The 7,019-nt window shown below is 38.4% G+C and overlaps 1 pseudogene; it reads right to left on the bottom strand.

The window, feature by feature from the left end:
* Positions 1 to 3,842: 3,842 nt before the first annotated feature.
* Positions 3,843 to 6,745, bottom strand: LOC108380492 (probable cytochrome P450 6a21; annotated as a pseudogene).
* Between the last annotated feature and the right edge of the window lie 274 nt (positions 6,746 to 7,019).

Below are 7,019 nucleotides of genomic sequence, written 5' to 3'. Positions count from 1 at the left end.
CTTACTGGGATTGGCGGCGAGGACACTTCTGGCTACCCAGTTATTAACCGCGTTAAGATACCATTTGGTCAGTTCGTAAAGGGTATCCCCATATTTTTAGCTTTAACCATGAGTACAACATCGTCTAATGCAATGTCAGTTCAGTGAATTTCAAGGGTTAGAACGAATTTTTCAGGCGATGGTCATCCATATGGTCAGAAAGGCTTCTCTCCAGTAACCCACCTGAGCGGAATTTCATTCTGCACTTAACAAATATTTTTTCATAGGAAGGAATCAAAAAGTAATAACTTTTGGTACATTGTACGACAATTTTGTTTTATTTCTTTTGGCAAACTTATGAAACCAAGTGTTTCTGAAAGTCTGGATTATATATAGAAGAGCAATTTCTCAGTTTTTCCGGATTGGCGATTTTTAGGCGTTTTTATTTTAATTTAAAGTTGGTGGTCGCAAAGCAGCGATGTCCATTTTTGTTAAAAATTGTCGGACCAGCAGAAAACTGCAGCACTTTATGCCAGTTGGGGAACCAGTTAACTTTTGCATCAGCTTGTGTTTTCACTACAGCGTATTGGCTGGCGTTTGTCAACCCCTTCGCTGTTGTGATTTGTTGCGGGTACACTGACAAACAGCTGACATTCACACGTGTCGCCAGCGTCTTGTAAGTTGTCGTGTAATGTGTCAACTTATCATTTAATTTAATCTCGTGTCATAAAGTCGCTATACAATTTGCACGCGTATGTGTTTGTGATTCAGGCGTTGTATATGTGTCTAATTAAGCGCCGTTGTAGGCTGATGTGTTGATTGTTAAAAGGACAGCTTGTAATCTAAGTGTGGACATGAGTATAATGTTGCAATAATGCGCCTGCAGTATTATTGAAGAATCCATTTAAGATCGGTAGAAGAAACCTAAATTCGCATAAGACAAGTAGACTACGAAAGTTAGCTTGGATTGTAACGGCTGCCCTCATTCAAATCTTAGATGATATCAGACGTTGGAATAGCAACCTTTTGTGATACTCTTTTGGCTCATAGTTGATTGCGTTCGTTTGCCTAGAAATGGTACCAAATATAGAGAGTTTTGAGAGGATAGTGGATGATTATGTAGGTGGTTGGTATCACACCAGAAGGCTCTCCCCAGCGCAATATGCCTATACGTAAGGCAAATCTACGGAAACCGCCTTACACTCGCTCGTCGGGTTGGCTGAAAGGAGCTTATTACATAAGGGTTAATATCTTAAGACGCTTATGCATATTCTAAGCTATAATATCACCACGCTAAGGAATTGCACAGAGAGTAGGGCACCCGGAATGAATCCCGATAAAAGCAAAGTAATTCTCTTTACAAGGAAACACAGGCTCCCCACAGTCTCCCCGCTAATTTTTAAGGGTGTGGGGATACATTTGAATGAGAATGTTAAGTATATGGGACTCATATTAGACAGGAAACTTAAGCGGAAAGTGAATATAGAGGAAAGAGTTAGGAAGACCAGCGATGCATTATACACTTGCAAACGTCTGCGGTCAGGCCAATACTAGTATATGGAATACTTGTATGGTGGCCAACTACTCAAAAGGCAAGGTAGCTAAAATTACTGAGTAAGGTCCAAAAAACAGCGTTTTTATGCATTTCAAGTACCCTAAGATAAAGATATCGCTATAAGTCTTAACCAATTTGACCGCAATAAATCTGGTAGGAAATTACGTGGCTGCCGCTTCGGCCATCAGACTAAAAAGTATGGTCAGATTGAAGGATCAGCGCTCCGGTCACGCTTACATTCTACATACTGTGGGGTATTATTACTAAGAAATGACTACCCCTCCTCTAAGACCACCGGACAAGAAGATAAGAAAACAGCAAGGCCATTGAGATGGGGGAATTGTATTTTGACAGGAATTGATTCAAACTAGCGTGGCTCAGCCTCTCAAGAGGCTGCTCATTGGCTATTTGGCAGGCACTCTTCAAGATAATTGCAGATATGAGGAAGAGGAAGTATCACTGGATAATGTAGTTGCCCAGCTTTGGTCAAGAGCAGAGCAGGCTTTTTAGCTAGGCACGTGCGCTTTACGAATAAAGCCAGTCCTAAGCTTCAAAATGGCTCTATGAATTTCCCATGTGTCGCAGTGGTATTACAATGGGCCTTAAAAGTCTAAGTGAGTTGTTTATTTGCACCGACTGCCACATCAACCTAACCCAACCTAAGTAGCAGATCCTCATCAAGTTAAAGTCTGGCAGTTCATGGAAAAAATGTTACTCTAGAAATCGTCGTCTCAGTTAGGCTAAGGCTGGGCATTGACAGAAGAAATGTTCGCCGTTATCGACGATTTCTTCATCTTCCTCAAAGCTTTGTCAGTAGTTATTCGCTGAAAAGTTCTTCCTTCTGCATGTATCTCCATTAAAGCATCCGGAGTTGTGGGAATTTTTAGGAGATGAAGGGCCCTGTACATCTTTTTAACGAAATCTGGGCCAGATGTGTCTACATAGTTATTCGACAAGTTATTTATTGCGCTTGTATTTTATTTACCAGTTCAATCAAATATACACAAAGCCAGAATTCACAAGACGATAGGGGCACTTCCCCCGAATACAATGCATTTTTAATTCATCTAATTGTCAACTCTCGGGTAGATAAATGTATACGTAGATTATTAAGTATATTTAAACATTCAATGGAAATTTTAGATGAGGGAGTGCATCACTGAAAATGTTTTAGAGCAGTCTGGCTCATCGATGAAATAGCTGGCGTTTGTAGCTCGAAATATTGGTGAAATGGAATGTTAATTATCCCGCACTTCTTATTCTATCATACGTCATTTTATGATGAAGTGGAGCTTTAGTAAGCGTCTAGGTTCATCCCTTCCCATAATTCGTTTCTCGGGGTAATCCATATAACTCGATTTTAAATTGATAGAGTCAGAACGAAGTAGTTTAGAGATACATGAAAATCTTTTGGAAAATGTCTAGAATTCTTCAGTGACGGAGCTTTATGCTTCTCTACTTGGTTAGAGCCTTTTGTCTGACTGCTTTATGGCTTAATAGTCGAGAAGTATCGTTGGTACTATCGATACTATTGATAGTTTTAGTTTTCTGTGACCACCGATGGATTTCAGTCACTATCTGTGTTTAGTAAAGAAGATTAGAATTCCCACCGTCACTAACTCAAACAAGCGGACTTTATTTTGCAAGTATCTTTGCCAAAGCGTAACGTAATTCCTATATAAATAATGTCTTTAACATGTTTAATTAAAAGCTGTGTAATCTTTGTTTGTTTGCAGTGTGTTATGTTGGAAATAGCAGAAAGATTACAGCTAAAGCTTTAAAATTCCTTCATTCGGACTGCTAAAACCAAGTAACTTAGCGAGATATTTTATTAATAAACATACAGATATGTATACGTAAATGATCAGTATGAAAAGAGAAGTCGATAAGCCATGTCTGTCTGTCCGTGCGCCCGTCCTTCAGTCTGTCCGTGTACACGGTAACTCGAGCAAAAATTGAGATATCTCAACGAAATTTGCTATGTAAATTACCCTTCTCATATAACGTTATTTTCGAAAAATGCAAAAAAAACGATATTTCAGTAAATATTAAATCGAAATTTGATTTTAAATTTTAGTATGTGCAGTAGAATTTCGATACAAAATATTATTATTATTAAACTTTTGGAAAAGGGGCGTTACCCCGCCCACTTAGGATGGAATACTGTATCTTAGTAGTCGCCTCACCAACCTTACCAAACTCGGTACGAGCCTTGCTTAGGATTCAGCTAAGAAATTTGTTGAAAATCTCTGAAATCGGGCAATACGCCCCACCTTCCACATAATGGTAATTTACAGAAACACGAAAACTGCGATAAATTAGAAACTACTGAAAATAATTGACTCAAAATCAATGATAATCAATAACCACAGAGCAGAAGATCTAGATTATTATAAAGTTTTGGATTTTCGGCGTGGCCCACTTGTGACCACAAATATGTATCTGGGTAACCGGTTTAGAGAAAGTTGGAAGGACAATATTTGAAACCAAACTTATACTTTTTTACTTGTTTATACTATAGCTCGTATACCAATGAATGCAGTGAAAGTAACAATTTTGTTTAGCTCGCAAACAATTAAATTAAAATGCACTAATTGGCTTAGCCGAAGACAGCACGGCCCTTACATGTTTTATTTTCAAACTATGCGCCATCAAAATTTATTATTATGCGGCAGTGCATGATTCGCTTGGGGCACCCAATTGCTTAAGATCGGCCCTGTATACATACATGTAATAGACAGTGTACATATTTCTTTTATCACGCACTAAAAACGATTTCTTATCTGGTTTGTTTCTCAACATACATATGAAGATATGTATAATCTTAACAATTAATGCCCATTTGTAGGTACATACTTAGTAGGTATGTATGTTTGTTTACAGCCGTTCCGCCTTCAGCCATATGCCGCTCTGTGGCACTAGTACTAAGTTATATTTTGATATCTCTATTTGTTTTGGCGTTTTCTCGCAAAAACTAAAACGATAAGATTTCAACAGCGTTATCAATCCAACACGTACTTGCATGCGTGCAAAGCGTAGGCCAATGCAATTGCGTGGTCCATCGCCAAAGCCGAGAAAAGCTTGTGGATGACGCTTTTGCACTTCCACTGGATCGAAACGTTCCGGACGGAATTCGTGTGGATTATCATAAATATCCGGATCGCAATGTATCTCCTTGGCTGGTATGAAAATGCGTGTGCCCTTCTCAAGTGTAATGTCCGTATCGGGCACCTTGTAAGCTTCGACTGAAACACGTGTAATCGATCCCAATGCAGGATATTTGCGAAGTGTTTCTAGAAAGAAGAGAAAAAGAAGCGGTTGTTATTCGAGCATATACATATGTATAAAGTTAGATCAGTAATTTAATCATTCAAATAACTTACTTTAACCCTAGGACGCATACGATTAGCCTCCGGAGCTCACTCGCTTTTATATTATATTCGAAATTAGTTAAAAATTAATTAAAACACAATAATATGGGCATCAATACCATCCGTATTTTAAAGATGCCTAAATCAAAAATATTTTTAATAGGGTTGCCACTTTTATAAAACCGAATTTTTTTTTAATTTTTTGTTTAGAAAAAAAAATTACTGTTCATGGGTACCCAAAGAAGGTTCTTAGGCAATGCTTTCCCTATATACAAAAAGGTATCCCTTAGGATAATAGTGTAAGCTTGCCACTTATTTTCAATTCTACAAAATTGATCTAAAACATCGCGATATGGATATAAAATGAAAGGTATTGTTGGGGACTTTGGTCTGGAAATATTTTCGATCAGGGTTGCCACGTTTCTATGTAATACAAACTTTATTTCGTTAATTTCAATCAGCAAATTTTTATGTATACACAGTACATATACGCACAAGGTATGCACTATTCATTCCAGCGTATTTCGGAATAGGGTTGCCACATTTTTTTTGCTCTAAGAATTTTACTTAATATTAATTATACCTTGGCTCAGCAAGAAAAAAATGGGTTCTTTCCGAAATTGTCTTGAAAATACTATAGACTAGGGCTGTATGGCCAACTTTTGTTTGCTTGATTCTAAGAAAGTAAATGCAGTCTAATGCAAATATCGACTATATTATTTAGTGTCACTTACCGGTGATCACCTGATCCAAGTAGGTCATTTCCATCATCGCCTCGTAAGTCAACTCGCCGCTGTACTTCTCCAGCACTTTGACAATTTCAGCTCTCGTTTTCTCCTGCACATGCGGATTCTTGGCCAACTCATATAGGCCATAAGTCATATTACTCGAACTGGTCTCAAATCCAGCAGCAAAGAATATGAACACCTGCGCTGCAATATCCTCCATTTTCATGGCAGGCATACCGTTATCGTCCCTAGTATTTTTCATCTCAATCAGCATGTTAATAAAATCGTTGCGTTGAATTTTCTGCTCCTCACGAAAACGCACCGTGTCACGCACCAGACGCATTATAAACTCTTCAACCTCTGTATTTGTGCGCTTAAATTTAAAATACTTTAGTATCTTAAATATCCCCGGATAGGTGGTCAAAAACAAGCGCAGGCGAATTGAAAGAAAATTTGGATAGAAAATTTTCCGTCCAATGCGCCGAAATTCTACATTAGGATCTTTCAAACTATTACATTCTACACCAAAGGCACAAGTGCCGATCACATCGGTAGTATAGCGTGCCATCATGTCGTGCAGCTCAATAGCACCATCCTTGGCTTGCGTCAATTCCTTGCTGAAGGCATCACCAAGCTGACGTGCCACCGCCACCAGTGTGGGAAACATAAACTTCATTTTGGCCGATGTGAATGTGGGTGAAAGTTTAACACGCAAAGGGCGCCACCTCTCACCGTGCAGAGCGAAAAGATTTGCGTCGATTGAATTGTCAAGGTCGGAAGTAANCGCAAAGGGCGCCACCTCTCACCGTGCAGAGCGAAAAGATTTGCGTCGATAGAATTGTCAAGATCGGAAGTAAATTGAAAGNGAGTATTACCAATAATGGTTTGGTGAAGATGTATGTACCAACAAATTTGGCCTTGCCACGAAATTGCTGATAGGCATCGCTTACAATTTCCGTTCTCGGTATGCTACGCAGGCGAGAGATGTTACCAAATAGAAAGTTCATTTTCATCTGGGGTACACCCAGCAGCTCCCAGTATTGATACTTGTAGCGCAGGTAGCTGATCAGCAGCGAGAAAAGTGTGGTGAATATTATAAGGTAGAAATCCATTTTGTAGCGCTGGAGTTGGCAGGAATAGTGTTAGTGGAGGAGAGATTTTAATTTTTTTTTAGCTGGTACAGATAATTTTCGTAGTTTTCACTTTTAGTAGTTATTATTTTTATTACGAATATTTTCCTTTATTCATAAGCGTTATGTCAATCGCTGATTACTTAAATCACGACTATTTTCGCTATTTTTCTAACTTTCCTTTACTTATTATTAGATTATTATAATTAAAATTCAAGTCTTTATTAAAGCACTTTCAAATATTTAAAGCACTAAT

This window comes from Rhagoletis zephyria, unplaced genomic scaffold, assembly GCF_001687245.7.
Source record: "Rhagoletis zephyria isolate East Lansing unplaced genomic scaffold, Rhagoletis_zephyria_1.1 Rzeph_scaffold_19441, whole genome shotgun sequence".
Taxonomy (NCBI): Eukaryota; Metazoa; Arthropoda; class Insecta; order Diptera; family Tephritidae; genus Rhagoletis; species Rhagoletis zephyria.
The sequence above is the reverse complement of the archived record's forward strand: the minus strand, read 5'-3'. Positions and strand labels throughout refer to the sequence as shown.